The 23,832-nt window shown below is 45.4% G+C and overlaps 1 long non-coding RNA gene across 2 annotated transcripts; it reads left to right on the top strand.

Annotated features, from left to right (window-relative positions):
- Window positions 1-3,188: 3,188 nt before the first annotated feature.
- Window positions 3,189-23,233, top strand: LOC113619846 (uncharacterized). 2 transcript variants are annotated; one of them, XR_003432556.1, is made up of 5 exons: window positions 3,189-3,374; window positions 11,283-11,387; window positions 18,348-18,526; window positions 18,884-19,836; window positions 20,889-23,232. It is a non-coding gene; the product is annotated as an uncharacterized LOC113619846 (long non-coding RNA). The 2 variants fall into 2 exon arrangements; XR_003432555.1 differs by having other exon boundaries at window positions 3,194-3,374; window positions 18,884-23,233.
- The last annotated feature ends 599 nt before the right edge of the window (window positions 23,234-23,832 follow it).

The raw sequence follows: 23,832 nt of genomic DNA, 5'->3' as shown, positions 1-23,832 counted from the left end.
TAAATAAACCACCATATATTAAATAAACCACCTTATATTAAATAACTCACCATATATTATATAACCCACCATATATTAAATAACCCACTATATATTAAATAACCCACCATATATTATATAACCCACCATATGTTAAATAACCCACTATATATTATATAACCCCCATATATTAAATAACCCACCATCTATTAAATAACCCACCGTATATTAAATAACCCACCATATATTAAATAAACCATCATATATTAAATAACCCAACATATATTAAATAAACCACCATATATTAAATAAACCACCTTATATTAAATAAACCACCTTATATTAAATAACCCACCATATAGTAAATAACTCAACATATATTAAATAACTCACCATATTTTAAATAACCCATCATCTATTAAATAACCCACCATCTATTAAATAACCCACCATCTACTAAATAACCCACCATTTATTAAATTACCCACCATCTATTAAATAACCCACCATCTATTAAATAACCCACCATCTATTAAATAACCCACTATATATTAAATAATAGCAATGGCAACACATCTCTGACTCCACGTTTGAGTTCGAAACAGTCCCTTTTCAGGGAAAATTAAACATGCTTTAGAGGAGTTTCCAAGACTACTTGAAAATGTCCCCAAGCCAATATTAACACGTCTGTAGTGAGTGATTAAGCACAGAGATTATACACTGGAGCAGCTCAGGTGAAATGCCAAGATGCTAGTGACTTAGGGTTTCGGAAGCGCTTAGTGGGCAGCATGGTGGGTGGGGCCTGGTGGCTTCAAGCAAGACCCTCTCTTGGTCTGCCCCTGATTAGCTGTGTGAACTTGGGTCAGTGTCTTTGCTTCCTTGAACCTGCAGAGCCTCATCTACTTGTGGCAGAGCTGGGTGGATAATGATCCTGGTCTCAAAAGGGTTGCTAAGAAGTACTGAGTGTGGGGAGGGGCCTCCGCCTAGTAGGAGCTCAGAAAACAGCTGCTGTCATGGTGGCCAAGGTGGGAGAGAGAAGGGAGGAAGAAAAAGAAATAGAAGCTGTGCTTAGCTGAGGCTTGAAGCAGGAGAGCTTTAAAAATGGGAGGGAAATCGTATCAGAAGCAGATTGCGATGTAAGCAAAATGCCCCATTATCTGAGTGAGGATTTGGGGGTAAAAATCTGACACCCAAATTCTTTCCGTGTGCTACTAATAGCACCACGGAGCAGAACAAATGGAAGGCATTTACCTTTCACCAGCTCTCCCCCGCGCTGGCTTTGGATGGGCAGTCAGTTCAGGCACCAGAGCCAACTGGAGGCTCTCAGGCTGGAAGGATGAAATTTGTAGCCTCTTCCTGGTTGCTTCTCTACTGCAAGCCCACCTCGCCAGGGCTTCGCAGCCCTCCTTTGGTCCCTTTTATTTTTTAATTTTTAAAAAATATATATTTTTTGTTTGTTTATTTTTTTGGCCGCACCATGCAACTTGCAGGATCTTAGTTCCCTGACGGGGATGGAATCTGGGCTCCCTGCAGTGGAAGCACAGAGTCCTAACCACTGGACCACCAGGGAATTCCCCTTCGGTCCCTTTTTAAAGGGAAGACACCTGGCGATGGTCCTTTGGAGGGGAGAAACGCAACCCTCCGTCCTTCCAGGTTCCTCGTTGCCACACTGGTTTTGCACTATTGAAATGAGAAGGGGTTCAAAATATCACTCTGGGGTCATCTTCCCTCATGCTCTCTGCTAGCAAGGAGTAGGCTGGGCGAGCATTTGGTGTCAAGAAGAGACAGCGTGGACTGGAACATTGTGTCCCAGGGGATTCCCTGGCAGAGCTCTGAGCAGTCCCAGAAAACAAAGTCTCAGAGCTGGCCAGGATCGCAAAATGAGAATGGTGCATTTTCGGATCTACCGCTCAAAGCCAGATCCCAGGTCTATGCCCGCTCACGGCACCCAGAGCATCGGGCTCACCTCCCTTGTAATCCTGTTTCTGTGTTGTGGTCAGCGGGCTCCCGCTCACCTTCCCCTCTAGTATCTCCCGCTCCCTGTGACAGCCTCCGCTGACACGGCATCTGGCACTGGAAGGTGCTCAGCGTGTGTTCCTAGGACAGATGACTTGAAATGAATGTTGTATTCTGGTTTAAGCTTTTAGTCCCAGGACTTTGGGTCCTCAAGAACCTTTGAAAGTCCTCATTAAGCTCTTTCTAGAGGATCATAAAAGCTTGTATCATAAAAGGTTCAGCTTTTGGCTTGGTCGACCTCTGAAGACGTAGCCTGCACAGCAGGCCTGGGAGGCCCTGAGAAATCTAGTCCAGCCCCTTTGGGTTACTGGTGAAGGCAAGGACACAGGAAAGGGGCAAAAGCTGGCATAAGCTCAAGGAGGTGGCGGAATCACCATCGGACCCTTAACAGCCCATTTATTTGACCAGGGCTCTCCATACCCCAGGAGGCAGTGTGGGATAGTGGTGAGGAAGGCAGGCTCTAGGAACCAGGCTGCTGGGTTCAAATCCTGGCTTTGCCACTTCTTAGATGAGTGATCTTGGGCAAGTCATTAAACCTGCCTGTGCCTCAGCTTCCTTCTCTGTAAAATGGGGATAACACTAGTCCCTACCTCCCTAGCTCCTTGGAGGGTTAAATGAAATAATATCTCTAAACATTTAGAGCAATACTTGGCACATAAGAAGCACTACATAAACATTTATTAAAATTATTGTATTCTATAAGATCTGAATAACCTAATAATCCCAATTCAATAAACATTTTCAGGCTTTGTTCTGTGCCAGGAGCAGCATGTGGATGGGATTCCAGATGAACTAGTCATGGATTTGGCCCCCAAGCTGCTTGCAAAATCCTTTTAATGGGAACATCATGAAGAAATGATGGACCTGACCCAGACTTGGGCTTGGAGAGCAGCAGACCCCTATAAAGGCCAAGGGCAGACAATCCAAGCTGTAGCTGTCCACATTATACAGATGGGAAGGTGAAGGTCCCACATGAGAAATCTACTGCTCTCTGTGACCAACTGTGTTTTCCAACAGTGGTGGCAACTATACCTCCCATTCCATGTGCTTTTCTAGAGCCTTGCCACTTCCCCACGAAGAGGTGGCGTCTGATTCCCCTCCTCTTAAATCTGGGCAGGGCTCCCAACTTGCACAGAAGGAATGGAATGCTGCAGAAATGATGCTGAGTGACTTCTGAGGCCAGCTCGAAGAAGGGTGGGGCTGGGAAGTGAGGTAGGCTCCGACCTTTGAAGCTGCGAAATTTGCCTTTGGAGTCCTGAGCAGACATTTACGAAACCTGAGGCTGCCATGCTGTGGGGAAGCCCAGGTCACAAGGAGAGGACACGTGTGGGTTCTCTGGCTGACACCACCAGCTGAGGTCCTTGCCGACAGCCAGACATGTGAGTGAAGATGCTTCCAGATGATTCTAGTCCCTAGCTGCTAAGTCACCCCCAGCCTTTGAGTTTTTCCAACTGAGTCTTTAGAGAGTGGGTAACAGAGTCAAGCCCGTTCCCTTTCCAAATTCCCAACCCACAGAATCCGTGCCTAAACTAAAATGGCTATTTCAAGCCACTAAGTGTTGGAATAATTTGTTATGCAGCAGTAGTAATAAGAACACTGCCCTCAGACCTTCTGCTAGGACTCATTCTTTTAAGATTCTCAGCCACAGACAACTCTTTCTCCAGAGATCTTAGGGGAAGAAAGCGTGTGCATGGCACAGTTAATAAGATTTTTTTCTTCATGAGTCTAGATTCCCAGAGATCAAAGATGTTACAGCTAGAAAAGTTTCTAGAGCTGGCATGTGTAGGGAAGAAAAACTGTTCCCTTCTTCCCTTTTGGTTCTTTGGCTGGTCTAACAATTAAACCAACATAAAACAGAGTAACAGGAGAAAAATTTAATTTCATATATACGGGAGTCCATAAAAATATGACCCAAAGAAGTGACCAAAGCAGGCAGCTTTTATACCTTTTAGACAAAGAAACGAAACATCTGTGAAGAATTGACAAGACAGGAGTTTGGGCTTTGGGCAGTAAATTAGTGAAGAAATAACAAGGTTTGTTTAGACAGCCTTCTCCACCCTAAGTTCCCTACCTCTGGTGATAAGGATGTCTCTCTACCTCCTTGTACAGGGAGGGTACATTTTACATGGGAGATTTATTCCCTGCTTTCAGGGGGATAAAGAAGGGTCAGAGTGTCCTTGCTGTTTCTTAAGTAGATTTAATTCAAAATAATCTATGTGCCAGAGCAGCCTACTTCGGGGTGACACTTTCTGCTCTCCATCACATGCTTGCCAACACGAGGGAGTCATCGCCAGCAATGCCGGCAGAGAGGGCAGAGGAAGGTGGTGAAGCCTCCCTCACCTGCCCTCACAGCCCTTCGGCTGAGTGAGCACGGATCACAGCGGCTCGTGCAGATGAAGATGCCGAACACTGGAGCAATGTTGAGTCCACCTGGACGGATAGAATTTCCCATAAAGGAAGTGACGAACCCTGCATTCAGTTGGCAAGATAGTCCCCACATTTTTTAGCCCCTGTTATTCCTTTACTATCTGCTACTTGCCCAGAATCCCATGTTTAATGTCTATTATTTTGTTCAATCCTCATGATCAGGGATCAGAAGTAGTTTGTCAGCCTCATTTTAGAGGTGTAGAAACTAAGGCTCAAAGACTAACCCAAGAGCACATGTATCTAATTAATGGTGAGGCTCTGACTTAAACCATCTGATTCCAAATTCAGGTCTCCTGTTACTGTACTCTGAAAAGAATCCCTGTTCTGGAGCAAAAAATAAAATAAATAAAGTAAAATAAAATAATTTTACGTGATGTCTCTTTGTTCGAAGGTTGTCAGGCAAGTGCTCGTTAAAGGTGTGGCGTTTCTCACTTTTTCAGACCATTCCTAAGTAAGAGATTTCTGCACTTCCTTTGTACAAAGAAGTGAGTTTTCTGGTCTGAGTGTTGGCTTTGTGTGGACGTGAGATGAAACCAGAGGTAGTTGGAAATATTTGCTGCTATCTATGTGCAAGTACTCCCCCCAGGACTGACTTTAAGCCACCAAGTTGACGTCACTGACCGTGGCATTGAGAAGTGACATGCACCTTCCATGCTCCTGAGCCAGGACTAGCTAACTCCAGCCATGGGTGGAACCAGTGCAGTTACAGGCTTCTTGGACCCCTTAGTTTTTCCCAGAGCAATCAAAACAGCTTCCACTCAAAAATTTCAAGTTATCAATGACAGAGAGAAAAACAATGCCACTGTCCCTGAAGCCAGGAGGGCGGGCCTATTTCTGAAGACCTCTTCTATGAAGGGGGACCATTCTGGAGTGGCGAGCAGCCCTCAGCTCCAGAGAACTCCTTGTATCTTTCACCGGTAGCCCAACCGCAATGACAAAGGCATTGAATGCTGATGCCTCAGCATGGCATGACCATCTGCTCAGGTAGGGGTCGAGGTGGAGGGCGATATTGCAGGGCTGGGTAGGAGACAGACGGTCCCTGGAAAGGAAGCCTCAACCTTGCTCCATAGGTCTGCCATGCAGGCCTGGAGCTCATGGGGTCCCCTTGGCTTCCACTCTTCTGGGACTATGGATAGAAAGAAACGTTGAAGGGAAGAAGGGGGGCCCAGTGACTGCCGTGACTCTTTCAAAGGGGTGGGAATGCCCCGTCTCTCACCACCTGTCTCCCCAGTGCCTCCCTTCCCTTTGCCCTAGATGTCTGGTAGCATGGCCTTCTATTCCTATGGGAAATCAGATGGCGTAAGATGGGTGAGGCCCTCAAGGGGGAGATCTGGTCTAGCTGGAGATAGATAGACACCTGAGGGGTATTGATGTACAGGAGGCAGCTGACACCCAGAGAGCGGGTGAGCACCCCGTGTGAGGACAGACAGCTGGTGGGATTTGTCCACATTCCCCAGGATTCAGCAGCTGGCCCGGTGCAGGTAGAGGCAGTCAGAATGAACGAGAGGGTCCTTGATCCGGGTCCTGCTCTTCTGTGCCCCCATCTCCACACCTCCCCAGACAAACTGAACCCCTTGCAATCCCTTCAACACCCAGACTTCTTGCACTTCGTCACTATTCTCTTTCAGTAAATGTACGATCCCTCACTCTGTTCTACCCGTGTAACATCTGCTGGCCGTTTGAGACCCATCTAGGTTTCACCTCCCAAAGAATCCTTTTCTGGACCCGGCCTCTCACCTCAACACACACACAGACACACACACACAGACAGACACACACACACACTCCACACCACCGTCGGAGCGGATATGGCCAGTTAAGGCCTTTCACCCTCTCAATCCCCATTTCCTCATCTGTAAAACGAGAAGGTGGATAAGCACTTGGGCTGTTCTAGAGTTCTGGGGAAGTCCATGCCGCGAGCCTGTACCCACATGGGTGCCAAGCAACCACACAGCCTCTCCATTCTGTTCCAAGGAGAAGCGCCTCAGGTCAGAACAATTTACTTGCAGGCACTTACAATGCAGGCTTGCCTACAGAGCCTCCAATTCCATGCTGACATTTTTTTTTTTTTTTTTTTTTGTGGTACGCGGGCCTCTCACTGTTGGGGCCCCTCCCGTTGCGGAGCACAGGCTCCGGACGCGCAGGCTCAGCGGCCATGGCTCACGGGCCCAGCCGCTCCGCGGCATGTGGGATCTTCCCGGATCGGGGCACGAACCCGTGTCCCCTGCATCGGCAGGCGGACTCCCAACCACTGCGCCACCAGGCAAGCCCTGACATTTTTGATAAAGCCAGCTTAATGGAGAAAAATGCCTATTCCCTAAACAAGACAGATTTTGGTAGGAGTTGGGGTGGGTGGTGAGGGAACTTCTATTTATACATCACATTTCTCTAATTCTGAGGAGTTCAAGCAACCTTTTGGCCTTGCTTTACATTTCCCACCCATCTCATTAATAAAGATTAATGAAATGACTAGAATCTATTGAGAAAAACAAATCAAAAATGACAATTTTCAGTCCTTTCGCCTAGAAACATGGCATGCACAATTTGCCCATCTCATAAAATTCCATGCAGTTAAAACTGTGGTTATTAGGCAATTAATACTTTGGTTTTGGTTCTGCTTACTCTCTGGAAATGCTGCTTTCCAAAAGCATAAATGTGACAGGAAATTTCTTCACTCCGTTTATCCCTACGTAGCTTAAATATTATTTCATAATTGCAAATGGGCTTTTTCCCTCTTGTGCAGGCAGGCTATGGCTGGTCTTCTCTGGAGTGTGGGTGTGACAATATGTTTATTTCCAGGGTGACAGAGAGGTGCAAATGAGTTCATGGATGGGAGAACCCTTTCTAAACTCCAAAACGTGAATGCGGGGAGGCACCATGGCCATGGCAGTCCTGGACAGGCTTGTAGCTCTGGGAGGTCAAGTGCCCTCTGACACTTGATGGGAGGATGGGGTGACACCCAGACAGGGCTGTGGGATGGAGTGAGGTCCTGGGATACAGACCCCTATTAGTACAGTGTAAGAATCTGACATGGAAATGATTTCACAAGACCAAGGTTTCTCCATGTTCTCTATTTCTCCTTTCCTTTGACAGTGTTGTCTCGTGAATGCCCCTTTACCCTCTGCTAAAGGAGTGAGATTTCGGTGAGCCCAGTTCCTCAACCTCAAAATTCGAGGAATTTGCAAACAGTCTCACGTGGCCCTGTCTCCAAGTCTCCTTGTGAACTCTCCCATCCCACGGCTACACGTATTTCTAGAAGAGCAAATCTGTCTGGTGCACTGGAAAATTCCGATGCCATTGGAGTCGTATTCGTTCTTACCCTCAAACGTAAATGTGCCCTGAGAGTCACTCAGGGACTCCTCATATGTACGGGATGGCTTTGTAAGAGACTTAACATGCAGAAATCAGGGCAGAGGACTTTCAGTAGAGGCTTCTAGATGCATCTCTTTTCATTCTCAGTCTGACCAAGTCCTGGTTAATTGATCTATTGAGGAGAAACCAATTCACACACACTGATACCTCCTTCCACTCCCACTGGGGCCCGGGCTAACCCAGCCCCACCACTTCTGCCACCAAATGAAATAAAGTCCTTCATGTTTTTCTCATTTGTCTTAGAAATCCATCACCAGAGAAGGAACTCTGGCCACATAAACCTTCCATGTAGAAGAACATGCCCACTAGGGTACTGCAGAAATGGCAGATCTCATTACTCAGAGCATAGACGAGGCAGACGATTTAAAATAGCAATCTTTTTGTGTATTTCAACAAATATTTTAATCTGGCCAGTATCAAGAATTCACTTTAATGAGACCAAGTATTTACAGATCAATTACTTTCTATAAGGCATTAGGATGGGAGAATATAGAGTTGATTAAAGACCCAAAGCCCCAGTAGAAATATAAAACCTGATATCTGAACAGTGTTTTATAGACCATTCTGCATAGGCCAGGATTTTCATGTTCTCCCAGCCTCCTAGTGAGGCAGGCAAGTCTGTGCTCTTTTGTAGAAACCAAAGCACAAAGTGAAGACTCGACTTGCCTGAGAATATACAGGTTGTTTATCACCCTAGTCCAAGGCAACGACCCTGGGTTCCTGCTTCTCAGAATTTCCCTAAGGTCCTGGGTTGTATTCCTAGGAAAAAAGGGCCTAGAATTTAGAATGCCTGGGGATGACAAATGGTGAATGGAAATGAAGAAGGATAAAGTCCAAGAGATCTCAACCTGGGATGGTGTGAAAAGTGTACGGCCAGACAGTGGCCTGCGGAGGGAGAGTATGCCAGCAAGTACAGCGCCACCGGACACGGCTCTGGGCAAGTCCCCCCTTTGCAAACCAGTCAGAGGGTAGCCGTCTATGTGGACCCAGCCTGTGTTATGTATGTACCAGATGTTCTTAGGACATCCAAATGTCTTCCCAGAAACCAAGAACTTTGGACAAACTCACCTGAGATGCCGGAGGGTCAAGGGGTTGTAGCAGCTGAGGTTTCTGGTCAGGGAGCGTGGTCCTGGCTGCCTGGAAAGGCCAATGATTTGCCATAGCTTTTGTTTCCGTGGCCAGCCTTCACAGACACTGTGGTCATAATCTGCTCGGCCCTTTAGAATCTATTATCAAGGGCCACAGTAGACCAGTCAGAATCCTTCCCTAAGATCTCAAGAGGCGTAATAATAAAAAATTGCAAAAGAATGGATCGGCAAGTAGAGCAAAAATAGAGCTAATGAACAGTCCACCCAGTTTTCTACGAACTCTTCTTTCATTTACATAAAAGCAAACACCCGGATGAACTCTTCCTGGTACACTACTCTCCAGCATCCGATGCACTTACATAGATGTTAGGGCATGCTATGCCATCTTGGTATTAGTAACTGCTATTTTCTCTATTTGAGTGACGAGACTCAGTGAAGTTAGTGTTTGACCCAAGCACGGTGGTGGTGAAGACTTTGAATCCAAAACCTATGCTTTTTCCATCACACCAGTGGTCATTCCATGGTGCTCGATGGGACTTGAGAGAATCCACAGGTGTCATTTTGGGATGCTTCAAGCATAGCGGTTTCAAGCGTAGTGGTTTTAGTTTCTACTTTATTTTATACACTGGATTTCGTGTACAATTTCATTTGAGTCAAAGGTTCTGGGCATATGAAGGTACTGAAGTTCATGATTCTCCAGCTTTTAATCTAACATTTCCAAGTGAATAAGCCTGAGGACCTTAGATAAATTATTTTTATATCCACTTGATCCTGGAGTGGTTGGAACCTTGGATCGATCTTTGTAGATGTCCCTTTAGTAACCCGAGCCTCTTTTATTTGTGGCAAACCAACCTGGGGCGGTACGAATGGATTTGTGCCCTGGTTGTAACATTGAATCTTTGTGTGACCTTGAGCAAGTCACTTCCTCTCCCTGACCTCAGTTTCCTTATCTGTAAAATGAGGACATTGACCTAGATCAGCTTCCAGGCCTGACATTGCAAGAAAGCTTGTGGGAGGCATGGAGAATGTTGCAGTCTTCAAAAATAAAGTACCCATGCTTACTGGCTGGCAGTCTGACAGTAGGGTTGCCAGATTTAGCAAGTAAAAATACAGGCCACTCAATTCAATCTGAATTTCGCATAGATAACATTTTATTTTTTTTAGTGCAAGTATATTCCATGCAATATTTGGGATATAATTATACTCAAAAAAGTACTTGTTGTATATCTGAAATTCAAATTTATCTGAGTGCCCGGTATTTTATTTGGCAACCCTACCTCAGAGGTATATTGTCCTCTCTGTTCCTTTAGCAAAAAACTGAAACAGATGAACAAGCTAATGAACAACAACAAAAATAAAACCTTGTTACATTTTGTTCTTGTGATCTTGGTGAAATCTTCCTTTTTGATCTTTCAACTTGTGACATCACAGCACCCCAAATATTAAATGCGAAAGGTGAAAACGATACTAGTTCCAGTTTTTCCTTTAATTTAACATTTATTGATTGATTTGTGTTTAAGAAACACAATTCCGTGCTCGTATATCACATTCTGTGTTTGCCTTGGGGAGATTTTTTCCCCCGTGTCTGGTGATCCAGCAAATGGCTCTTGACTGGTGTGAGCCTCTCTTATTCCTGCCTTAAACATGTCCGTTTGGCCAAAACTCACCCTGGCATTACAAGGAATTCTGTTGGCTGTCTCAGTTCCCTTCAGACCTTATTATTTGTGTTTTAATACACACACACACACAATCCAAACCTGCATCTTTCGCTTTTAAGCCAGTGATTGCGTGTGGCTGGTGGTTTGGCGATTGTGAAATAGTCTTGAAATATCAGTGAGGAAAGTGTTCCTCCTGCATTTGTGGCCCAACTCCCTGCAGGAGCTTCAGGTTTCCCTCTGTCTCCTTGGGCAGGAGAAAGCACCAACATGGGGTGGCCGTGGGCCAGGGAAGCAAAGAGACTGGCAAGGCCGAGCTCCCTGTGTTCATTCTTACTATGTTTTCAGACGTCCTTTGCAAACATTATTTGGTTCTGTTGGGAAATCACTTGTATCCTGGATAGAATCGATGGTACACCTGGGCACTGCCAAGCTCATAGGTGGGGAGGGAGGGAGGACTAGCTGAGCATCCAGCTGGAGGATGACCCTCTACCCTGACCCTCGATGTTCTGAACATCTTTACACGGATTTGAATGAGGAGGTGATGTGCGGAAGGAGGCACTATGCCTGCGAATCCAGAGACTTGCATTTTCCTCCTGCGCCTGCCAGGGACTCATGGCCAGACCTTGAGTCTCAGGGTCCGTCCAGTCACTGGGGGTCGGTTGAGCTGATCTCTAAGAGATGTTCCAGTCCTGCCTTTCTCATTCATTCATTCATTGTGCAACGCTTGTTCCTCTGAACACAGGTCCGGAAATAGAAAATTGTGCAACCTGGGGAGGACAGCAAGACCCTGAAAAGAACATAATTTTCTCCCATTTGGATTCACCCAGTGGGACTCTGAGAAATCAAGGTAAGCATCAGAACACACAGGCATAACCAACTTTCATTTTATTCTCTCCATGCAGTCAGTACTTATATGTGCCTTATGCACCAGGCTCTGCTTGGGGGACAGAGAAGAAGCAGGCAGGGTCCCTGCCCTGGGAAGCTCGCAGTCCAAGGGGGCAGAGAGACAGGGACACCGGCAGTTCCCCCGAGCTGTGGCTTTTGCAGTGGTGAAGGGAAGGGCAGAGCCCTGCGGGAGAACCGAGGAAGAAGTGGTTCATTTATCTCTGCTTATTTCTCTTGTGGAAGTGATATGTTGGGGGTGGCTTGGACCATTGGCGCAGCAAATAGAGGAAGTATATGAAATCAAAAATAGAGGAGTGAGGAGGAAATAAAAGTTCTAATCTAACAGAAGCACACAGTGGCCTGACAAGGACCGGGGCTGTGTTAGTAACTTTCCCTGGTGCTTTCGAAGTTGGAATATTTCTCCAATTAGAACTGGGCTCAGGGAAAGCAATGTGGCTCCCGGGTCAAGAAGTGACGCTTGCTGGACACCAAAGGCAAAGCACTGGGCGCTCCTGTATCCCTGGGGAAGGGACTCAGGGCTTCCCACGGGAGGATGGGGAGGCCGCTCTCAGAGGTTTTGTGTTCCTCTTCAGGCCACCTGGTCTGGCCACTGCCGCAGATGGGGACAGGCTGGGCCCATGAAGGCCTTGTGTGCCCGGACTCCTCACTGAGGTGTGAGAACTCCCATCCCAAAGGGTACCTCTCCTATGTAGGCTGCAGCAGTCCATGATGAGAGGACAAGCTGCCCTGGGAATAAAGGGCCGTACTGCTGTCCTGACACAGGGCTTCCAAATGCCTGCTGTTGTGGAACGTGCACGGGGTCTGTAACTGTCCCTTGTTTCAACCCCACAGAGCTCTCCAGTCGAACCTCCAACTCTCTCCACAAGCCCAAACTCCATAATCCATCCACCCATCCACCTGTCTCTCACCCGTGACTCACAGTTCCCAGCACATTGTCAGTTGTCAATAAATATTCAAGAGAATGACAATTACATGTCAACTGAAAAAAAAGTGAAGATGAAGTAGTGCTAATTAGGGTGGCCCCTAGCCCAGGGACTGGTATCTTTATAAGAGAAAGGAGAGGGAGATTGAAAGCCGAGACACAGAGAAACGGAGACACGCAGAAGGGGAAGAAGAGAATGACATTCAACATCAGAGGTGAGACTGGGGTGACACAGCTGCAGGCCAAAGGACGCCAAGGATTGCCTGTAGCCGCCAGGAGCTGGGAAGAGGCAGGAAGAAGTCCTCAGAGGCAGCCTGGCAAAAATAAATGAATGAATGAATAAATAAATAAATACTTATTCAATGGCTGACTAAACATCGAATGGACTTAATGACTGAGTGGAGAAAATGTAGAAAATGATCGCAGGCAAGGTTAGTGGAGGGCTCTTTGAGCTGGAACCTTAGAATCTCAGCATCAGCTGCTCCCTTCTCCAGGCGTAGAAGCCAGAGAGGCACCTGGGAGGAAGGAGCACGTGTGCAAAGTGCGCTGAAGTCCAGAAGGTCAGTTTAGGAAACGTCAGGCTGGCACTTAGGTTTAAGTAAAATACGAGGTGAGGGAGGTTGGTTGAGGGCAAATCACGAGGGCATGGACTTGACCTTATCAGTAAAGGGAGACTACACAGATTACAGGGCAAGAACTTAATTTCCATCGGAGCTCAAGAATCTTCTGCTAGAAGCCCTTTAAAGTTTGTCTGGAACATTTTGAATTGCCTCCAATAGTTAGTTAAGTTGTCCCTAAACGTCTCCGAATTTCTGCTGAGCACTTCTGGGCTCTCTCAATCTGGCTGGGCCCCGCCCCCCCCCCCACCCCCCCCCCCCCCACTCTGCTTCTGTCTCTGCTGATGCCTTATTGTGACGACACTTGGCTGCCTTTTGTTCCACACGGTGGCCTCCAAAGTCCCCAAAGCTAAGGGTGACAGAAACCAGTCATGGTTGCCATAAATCTCGGGTGAATTCCACGCCCAATTTTTTTTTTTAACATCTTTATTGGCGTATAATTGCTTTACAATGGTGTGTTAGTTTCTGCTTTATAACAAAGTGAATCAGCTATACATATACATATATCCCCATATCCCCTCCCTCTTGCGTCTCCCTCCCTCTCACCCTCCCTATCCCACCCCTCTAGGTGGTCGCAAAGCACTGAGCTGATCTCCCTGTGCTATGCGGCTGCTTCCCACTAGCTATCCATTTTACATGTGGTAGTGTATATATGTCCGTGCCACTCTCTCGCTTCGTCCCAGCTTACCCTCCCCCCTCCCCATGTCCTCAAGTCCATTCTCTACGTCTACGTCTTTATTCCTGTCCTGCCCCTAGGTTCTTCAGAACCTTTTTTTTTTTTTTTTTTAGATTCCATATATATGTGTTAGCATACGGTATTTGTTTTTCTCTTTCTGACTTACTTCACTCTGTATGACAGACTCTAGGTCTATCCACCTCACTACAAATAACTCAATTTTATTTCTTTTTATGGCTGAGTAATATTCCATTGTATATATGTGCCACATCTTCTTTATCCATTCATCTGTTGATGAACACTTAGGTTGCTTCCATGTCCTGGTTATTGTAAATAGAGCTGCAGTGAACATTGTGGTACATGACTCTTTTTGAGTTATCGTTTTCTCAGGGTATATGCCCAGTAGTGGGATTGCTGGGTCGTGTGGTAGTTTTACTTCTGTTTTTTTAAGGAACCTCCATACTGTTCTCCATAGTGGCTGTATCAATTTACATTCCCACCAACAGTGCAAGAGGGTTCCCTTTTCTCCACACCCTCTCCAGCATTTATTGTTCGTAGATTTTTTTTGGTGATGGCCATTCTGACTGGTGTGAGGTGATACCTCATTGTAGTTTTGATTTGCGTTTCTCTAATGATTAGCGATCATCATTTTATTTATCACTTTATTTAACTCTTGCTGAGCCAGAGCAACGAGAGACTAACAGAGCACCATGGAACTCAGTAGTCCTCCACCCCCACATCAGAGGGCTCCTCTGAAAACCCTCCTTGAGGTCATTACTTATCTATCCTCAGATCGCCCATCCAAGGCAATTCCAGCAAGAAGTGTCTGTGGCCGTGTGCAAAATGATGGCCCCCCCAAACGGCTACCATGAAATTTACTTTTTATGCCCTACTTCCTGCCTATATCATATCGATGGGAAAATTGAGAGAATTGCAGGAAGAAGATGCAAAAGCATCTGGGGTTTTTGGAGATGAGGCGGGTCAGATTTGAAAGCTCATGGGCTTAGACACTGTTGAATTATGTTCCCCAAAACGATGTGTTGAAAGTTCTTACTCCCAGTGCCTTATGAAATGTGACTTTATTTAGGAATAGACATTGTAGGTGCAATTAGTCAAGTTTAGACAAAGTCATACTGCATTAGGGTGGGCCCTTAACCCAATATGACGGGTGTCCTTATAAGATAATATGAAGACACAGAAACTATGCCACGTGGCAACAGAGGCGGAGACTGGAGTGCTGCACCTGCAAGCCGAGAATCACCAAGGATTGTGGGTCCCCACCAGGTGCCAGGAAAAGGCCAGGAGAGTCCAGATGGTCCTGGCCCTGCTGACACCTTGATGTTAGCCTTCTAGCCTCCAGAACTGCCAGAGAACAAATGTCCATTGTTAAAGCCACCCAGTTTGTGGCTCTCTGTTATAGCAGCCCCAGGTAACTAACACAGACACAAACTGCTGAAAGGGACTGGGATTCTTTCCATCCTATCTTCCTGTTCCAGGAGCAACGCTCTGGCAGTAGTAGGTAGAGGTGGACTGTGTCTCCTGGCAGCAAGGTCCAGGGATGTTCTTCTGGAGTATCTGCAGCACTGCTAGGTGTCCCATGGGTCCTCAGTAATGCCTTGTTTAAACCAGATTTTAAATAATGGTTAAAGCCTCATAGAACAACATTGAGGGGAATTCAAAATATGGAAAAGACTCATCACATCCCTTCCCTTTTCCCATGGCCCCTGCCAGCAGTCTTGCATTTGCATACACTTGTATGTGTTTGCACCCTCAGTCCACACTTGTGCTTGGGAACTGCCCTTCCCCCACCAATATTGTTGTTACGTCATCTTATATTGTGGGCCTAATATTCCATCTGGTCGTTATACCACAAGCATTTCACCACTTCACTCTTTTGGGGCATTAATTTTAATTATTTTTTCTATTTTACTCAGATATTGTTACAAAGAACACCTTTATGTTTACAATTTATTTTCCAGTTTTATTGAGAAATCATTGACATATATCGCGGTATAAGTTTAAGGTGTATAGCATGATGGTTTGATTTGCATATATTGTGAAATGGTGATCACAATAGGTTCAGCTAGCATTCGTCTTCTCATCTAGATACAATGAGAAGAAATGTGTTAACAAATTTTGATTCTTTTGGATTATTTCCTTTGGATAAATTTCTATGATAGATTTACTGGCTCAAAGAGTACAAATAGTGTTAGAGATTTTGTTATATATTATTGTATTGTTTTCTAAAAGAAAACCAAGATACAGTGCCATCAGAAAATATGTATCAAATAGTGCTTTACTACACTTTTATTTTCTGAGGTTGAAAATATACTTCTTTTCGCTGTAGAATTGTCCTTGTGTTAGTTGATATTTACCCATTACTCTATTGGGTCCTGATTGTATTGGCTATCTATATACATCAGAGGTATTAAATTAAACCACCTGTACCATATTTTTAGAAATAAATAGCTTTCCTTTCACTTTAATGGCATTTGTTTTTATTGAAGAGAGTTACTTTTTTTTGAGGAGAAGTTGTGGTTATACAGTTGAATTTTTTATTCCTTTGGAAGTTGTACTTTTTTTTTGTTTTTTTTTGCGGTACGCGGGCCTCTCACTGCTGTGGCCTCTCCCGTTGCGGAGCACAGGCTCCGGACACGCAGGCTCAGAGGCCATGGCTCACGGGCCCAGCCCCTCCATGGCATGTGGGATCTTCCCAGACCGGGGCCCGAACCCGTGTCCCCCGCATCGGCAGGCAGACTCTCAACCACTGCGTCACCAGGGAAGCCCATGGAAGTTGTACTTTTATTTGCTATTTACCAAATAAACATTCCTCCAAACTTGTGATTAAATATTCCATTTTACTTCAGTTATTTCTATGGCTCATTTCAATAGTTCACTTTTTAATCCATTTGGAGTTTGTTTTTTCATATCACACAAGGTGTAATCTAAATTAATTTATCTCCAAATTACGATCCAGTTACATAAAATAACTGATTAAATAAGAGTTAATTATCGCCACTGATGCTTACTTGATTATATACTAAATAATCCTATGTACTTTTCTCTGTTATAAAAATTCACGTTCTTTACTCTTTGAGTATTGTAAATTTTTATTATTCCTACTTTGTGATTTGGTTTAACTCCTAGTATGTCTCCTTCTTCTATTATTGATTATTTTTACAGTATTTTCTTTTGTGTATGGGTTCTCCTGTATTTATATTTCCTATGAGCTTTACATCAATTTGGCAAGTTCTAAAGGGAGGCCATTTGATATTTGGGTTAGTGTCCGTTTAAGATATACAACCATTATTGGGTGATCACTGAACTTGAACTTGAGTCATCCCTTCTAAGTGGTGTAGTTGGGCATAAAGTACCGGGCTTTACAATGAGACCATGCCTGGGTATGAACGTGGTCCTGCCACCTGCTAGCTTGTCCAGGTTATTTAACCACCCTGAACCTTACTCCCCCTTACCCACACGGAGACAATAAGACCTAACTCAGAGGGATGTCCTTATTATTACTAGCGAGGGAAGGGATATGAAACAGCACAATGTCTATCACAGTTTGGGTACTTAATTTTCATTTCCTTTTTATTTTCTCCCAGCCACAATTTGTAGCTTCATTTGACCTTCTTAAGCTTGCCCCCAATTTTTATGCACTATAAATGGATTCCTTAGCCCCTTTACACTCCCACAACTGTGTCTTGCAGACACACAACGATGTTACAGATCATCGCCCTTTTATCTTGCACTCCACCCTCTTGTGAAGCTCTCTCGTGTCACTGTGGATGGTTCTTTTCAGGTTCTTACAGATTTTTCGGGTAGACACAGGCTTGCGGTTTCTGAAAGCCATAGTTATGTTCCTTAAAGAGATACTAGAGCATTTCAGTTCCCTGAGCCATGTGGGTGGTTGCCTTCTACCAATAGTCAGGAGTTACTCTTGGTTTCCTTCTTCAAGGGCCTTATTCTTGGGTCTCCATGCTCTGAACCTCTCACCAAAAGAGGTGAAGTTCTTCCACAGGAAGATTGGAGATCCACCTTGGTACTTCCCACCCCACCCTCAGCTAGAACCTGAGCAGCCTGTGGTGGTAGTTTCAGGTTGGGAGTCTTTTTTTGACCTCCTGTGGACTTTTCACCTTCACATATGCAGGTTTATAGGCAAACGGCCCCTTCAGGAGCAGAGACCATGTGAGATGGCAGCTGCTCAGGTGCCTGGGACCTGAGTTCTCATCTAGGCTGTGCCAATGCCCGGCGGTTGCTCTTCCATGTGTTTACATCTCTCTCTTTTCCAAAAAGGATGTACGTTTGCTTTATACTATAGGAAAAACGCAAAAGTAAGTTACAAGCGGGAGGAGGGAGAAAGAAGACAGGAAAATAGGGGCTGGAGAAAAAAATGGAGTTGGGAATAACAAAACCACAAGTACAAACCCCTGTGCACTTGTATTTGACCAAAGTTAACCTTGAAGTTCCTAGTAGTCAGAAGACAGAGAGAAATACTCTGAGAAAGTTATTTTATCTCTAAATCTCAGTTTCATCGTTGATAAAATGGTAATAAAAACACCTACATCATAGGATTGTTCTGAGGGTGAAATGAAATAAGAGGTATGAAACCCTCAAGTATATTGTGCAACACATAGGAGAGACTCTGCAAATGCTAGATTTTATTGTTACTCTGATTTCTTCTAGGGTTTCTGCTTTGAAGTCAGAAACCACCTACCTTCAGCACTGTGGCTCGTGCTTCAATGGACTCAGCTACAGAGTTTTATCCCTTTTCCAACGTGGTAGAGGCTGAGAAACGATGATCTCTAGTAAACTACGTTACTCATCTATTGGGGGACGTGGGGAAATTCATCTGCTTGCAACAGGTATGATGGCAGGTAAAAATAACCATGTTCCTTTGTGTAAGAGCCTTATTCCAACCCATTGCCCAAGACGAACTGGCCTCCGTAGAATAGAATGCTAGAGCTTAAAGGGGCCTTGAAGGCTCCTCCAACACCCTCTCTTTTCAGAGTGAGGGGGACCGCTGAATTTTCCAGCATTACCCAGCAAGAATTTGATGCACAAATTCCAGTTCTTTCTCTTGAAGGACCCTTTCATGAGAAGGACTAACGTGGAATTGAAGTCAAGGAGAAAGAAAATGGTGATTTATGTATAGTTTAGGGAAGTGAGAGTCAGTTTGAGTTCCGACCGTCCGTTCATTGTTTCATTGTTACTACTTTCAGCCACGGGTGGAATTGCCCATCCTTCTTCTTCCCTCTGCCGGCCCTGGAAAGTCAGGCTTCAGCTGCCAAAGAGGCTCGCTGTGAGAGCTCACGTCTTCTGGAAACGGTGGCCTTGTGCAATTTCTATCTGGTGTGGAGGAATGTAGGTATTTATAGGGCTGTGCTTTCCTCAGCGCTTTTATGCTTCAACAGAGAGGATCGCTCAAGCACGTCTTTGGGCTATTTAAAGCTCACAGAGAGCGCTCCCCTTCCCAGTGCGCACACATGTGCCCCGGAATCTCAGTGGAACACTGCTTGAATTTGAGTGGCCGTGTTTGACACTGAATCACAGACTGAGTTCATTACGCGTGAGACGAGAGGAGCTGCCCACCCCCCCACCCCCGCCCCGCCTGTGGCTCACAAGTGAAGCCCACACGCATGGGAGTAAGAAGTAGTCATAATGGTTATGACGAACTGATGCAGAAAGAGAATCCAGCTCCCAGCCAGCAGCCAAATCGCTTTCATCCAGGCTGATACGTGCCGAATATGTGGTTGACACTTCCACACGCACCCTCATCTTACCCTCCCGTCAGCCCGGCGAGCTGGGTGGTGTTGTCAGCCTCCCTTGACCCAGAAGGTCACTCAGAGAAGTGACCTAGGTCATGGTCACAAGTCAACCCAGGGTCCAGACTCCAAGCCCCTCATTCTTTCCTCGAGCCACCTCCATCTACTCCTGGTGAAAAGATAAGTGAAGAAAACTCTACCCCAAAACTACATCCGTGATTTCCAAGCAAGCTTCATTTTCTCCAGTTCCCAGTGCAGCCACTCGAGAATGACTTTGGTGTCACCTCTTATGTTAGGAAACTGTGTGCCAGGGAGATCGGTGCTGATAACCTTCAGTGCAGTGGTGATGCAACTTGATGATTTTAAATAATTTATTTTTGAGGTCGCAACCAGCGGAGTTTGTTTATCTGGTGAGTTGTACTTCCCCTCTTCCCTCTCCTATTTCCCTTTCTGAATCGGTCACTTGGGATGCTCATCTCCCTGTGCATCTGTGTGCACTTGAGATCTGAAACCCAAGCCGGTGCTACCACCAGCTGCAGAAGCATGCCACTCACAGGCATTTTTGGAAACCAAAAATGACCGGTCCCATAACTGTGATTAGATAAAGCTTGTAATTTGTGTTTGCTGTAGTCAGCGACGTGGTATTTCGGGACAAACAGCCGCTCTATGCTACATATAGCTTGGAATTTGCGGCTTTTGTGTAACCTGCCATTGCATGATCAAGGAGGTAAAGGAGAAAGAGAGAGAGAGGATGGATGAAGGGAGAGAGGGCGGGAAGCCCCGCTCAGCAGACAGGCGGAGGACCGGGGAAGCCGGAGAGCTCAAAGGGCCCGCGTGAAACATGTAGCTGACTTGTCCTCAAGAGAGATTCAGACAGTTGTTGTCAGGCTCTTGAACGGCCCAATCCTCCTTTCCTAACAGCTGGAGACATATGACTCCCAGTGAGAGGCTCAGCCGTACCCCGGGCTCAAGGAGGGATCCTAACCGGAGCCAGAGCGTGATTTACGAAGCCCAAGTCTAATTCTCCGGGGACTCAGCTTTTCAGTCCAGCTGATAGATATTCCCCGATCCAATGCTTCAGTTCTAAAAGGTCAGCCTCCTTCCCCGTCCGCAGTTCTGGGAACAATATCCTTGGCTTTCCTCTGAGTCTCAGCTGGATAAAGGCCTTCATTCATTCACTAAACATTGACCTAAGGCCTTCACATGCCAGGCCAGGAAGGACATTGTGGATACAGAAATAAGTCAGCCTGAATCCCAGGCCTCCACACAAAGGCACAATCAGTTCTGCTGTGTCCTTCTTCTCTGTCAAATGTGTACAATGAAGGTGTCTTTCCCTGAACAGAGAAAGTGCATCTCCCAATACTCACTCATCCCTAACCCTGAATAAGAAAGAGGAATGTTAACGTCATTGGGCACCGCGACCACATTTAACTCTGCCTTAACAGCTATCCTCTTACAACAGGTTTAAAGACATTGCTGCTTTTCAGATGGGAAAACTGAGGCCCAGAGGGCTGAGGGGACTTGTCTAAAGACGTGGAGCTAGGTGGTGGCAGATCCAGTGTGGAACTCAGGTCAGCCCGACGCCTAATCCTGAGCCCTTTCCTCCATTCCCTTGATTCACGACATCCAGATTATGCCTGTAAGTCGTAAATGGAAATTGTCCCATTCAATCAATATTTTAATTGATTTTGGGGGCTCAAATATATAGCAGATATAGATCACGCCCTTAAAGCACTTAGTATTTGTGGGAGGTGTTAATCTATGCACAGAAAGTTTTGTTAAAATGCAGAAAATGCCAAGTGACCCCGAAAAAGGGAGCAGAGAGTATTGGGAGAACTTGGTATCTGGGTAGCGTGAGATCACTTTCTGTAGGGCGCAGGCATCTGAGCTGACTCTTGGAAGGATCTGGAGGGAGATGAGATTGAGAGAAGACAGCATAAGATCACGCTCATCTCGGGGGCAGGTGGGGCACCGGGAGGGAAAGGCTGGGCTGGGTAGGAACTGGGAAAAGGCGTCATAGAGAAAGGAGCGAGCATAAGCTCAGGCTTAGAGGTCTAAAGTACTCGGCATGTTTGGAGAAGGCTGTTGTTATCCAGCACAGCCAGGAAGGATTGGAACGGTGAGGCGGGATGCTCCTTCAAGTGACTGTATGGATCAGTGGAAGCCCACTGACCCAGGGAACTCTCTGGAATGGTTGGATTTTGACGACTTTGCATATCTCAGGTATATCTTCTGGATTCATCTCTGGGCCACATCTCACAGGTCTTTTCTAGAGGACAGTGAGTAGGTCAAAGTTCCTGCCCTTGGCTCTATCTTTACCGAATTTTCAACTCAATTCAAGCTCTGTCTCCATGGTACTAAAGAGCTTAATAAAATGTGACACAGAGCTGTTTGCGTCATATCAGGGAGAACATCTGGATATCTGGAAACATCTGGACAGCTCGCCAAAATAAATAAATAATACTTTGTATCTGAGAGTGTTTGGTATTATGGGACATAAACAAAGTCTGAATCACCAGCATGTCTTTTAGAGCTTGTCTCTTGTCCACTTTCATCTTCCCTGTTTGTTGCAGGTATGACAAGCAATTCCACTTGAAACGTTATAGAACTGGTTGGTTCATCTCTTACTGTTATATCTTGGGGGAGGAAAAAGTAGGCCATCTCCTTAAAAAGAAATCCAGTTCATTTATTAAACCTGAAAAATATTTATTAAGACCCTTCTTAGTTTGAGGTCTTGTGCGGGAGTTGAGGACAGAGCGATGACCAGGATGCAGGCCTTGCCCTGCAGGAGGTCGCTATCTCACAACCAAGTAATCTCAACACAGAGTGATTGGGGCTAATAAACATGAACGCAGAAAACTTACGGGCGCAGATGAAAATGTTATTGACAGGGGAGAAGGAAAAAGGCGGGGGAAAGATCTGGTGATGGAGTAATTTTTGCCTAGAGTCTTCAGGGGTAAATTGGAGTTGTCTGGTAGAAAAGGGGAAGAGGCATCACAGGCTGAGGAGACGGCCAGAGCACAGGCGTGGAGACACCAGATGACTAAGAATGTTGGGGGAAATGTACGATGTTCAGATGGCTTCTGGGCAGAGTGAAGGAGGGCTGTGGTGAGAGATAAGTTCAGAGAAGAAGACAAGGGCAATAGGATGGAAGGTACCATGGCTTATAAAGCCCTGGCCTCATCCTGTGGGTCATGGGAAGCCCCACAACCCCAAAGCACCCTGTCCTTCCTTCCTACAGCTAAACACACACCAACCTGTCCACCTCACTCCCAGAGTTACCACCAAGAGAAGAAAGTGCCTATGACCACCAAAGACATTCTAGAATGTTCAACAGCACCGTCATTTGTAAGAGCTCCAAACCAGAAGCAATCAAACGTCTACCAGTAGGATAATGGCTACATGGATTGCCATATTTTCATATAATAGAATACATGACAGCAATAAATAGGAGTGAACAATAAAAAGTGAACAAAATAACGATACTCACCAGACATGGATGAATCTCACAGACATTACGGGGAACAAAAGAAGCCATTTATGTGTAATTTCATTTATATGAAGCCCAAGAACAGGAGCCTTAATCTGTAGTGCCTGAAGTCCGAACAGCGGTTATGGGGGTGGGTATTGACGGGAGAGGGCGTAAGAGAGCCTTTTGGGGAGCTTGGGAGTGTCCTGTATTTTGTACTGTTGACAGTTAATGTGGGTGTATATGTATGTAAAAACTCAACTGGCTCTACTGTGAGATTAGTATACTTTACTGAGTGTTTTAATTCAATAAAAAAGTAAAACAAAACAAAACTAACAAAAAATGTAAAAGCTACTCTAAATAGAATTTTCGAAATCTTGTTGTAATATATATATTGCATATGTATATACATGTAATATATATGTTGTATATTGTACATATACTATATATATAGTATATGTATATACATGTAATATATATGTAATGTATATGTATATCGGGTTCGGTTTTTCCAAACCCGAACGAACTTTTTAGCCAACCTGGTATTTTCCATTATGACCCAATCCTCTACCAACAAGTCCCTTTCCCTGCGACCAGCCCTCCTGGGGTGGAAGGTGATGTGTACCTTCTATGGGAGTTTGTTAGAGACATAGTACTCCTTAGCAGGTGAGAACAAAAAAGGCAGCTACTTAACGCAAAAGCAGCAAAGTGAAGCAAACTTGGTAAATTCCATTCAGAACCTCACTCTCGTCACCTCTTGAGTGAAAAAACCCCATGGGTTGCTGGCATCCTCTTTACTATATATTCATCACTTAGTCTGTACCAGTTTTCCTGCACCGGCAAGGATGAATTCAAGTCTCTTTTCAGCTTAAAAAAACAAAAAACAAAGAAAATCTCCCTTGGGCTCTGGTTTTTTTTCCAGCTTTCTTTCTCATCT

The sequence above is a fragment of the Aethalodelphis obliquidens genome, unplaced genomic scaffold (genome assembly GCF_003676395.1).
Source record: "Aethalodelphis obliquidens isolate GAN/ISIS:26980383/991018 unplaced genomic scaffold, ASM367639v1 scaffold7, whole genome shotgun sequence".
NCBI lineage: Eukaryota > Metazoa > Chordata > Mammalia > Artiodactyla > Delphinidae > Aethalodelphis > Aethalodelphis obliquidens.
The sequence above is the reverse complement of the archived record's forward strand: the minus strand, read 5'-3'. Positions and strand labels throughout refer to the sequence as shown.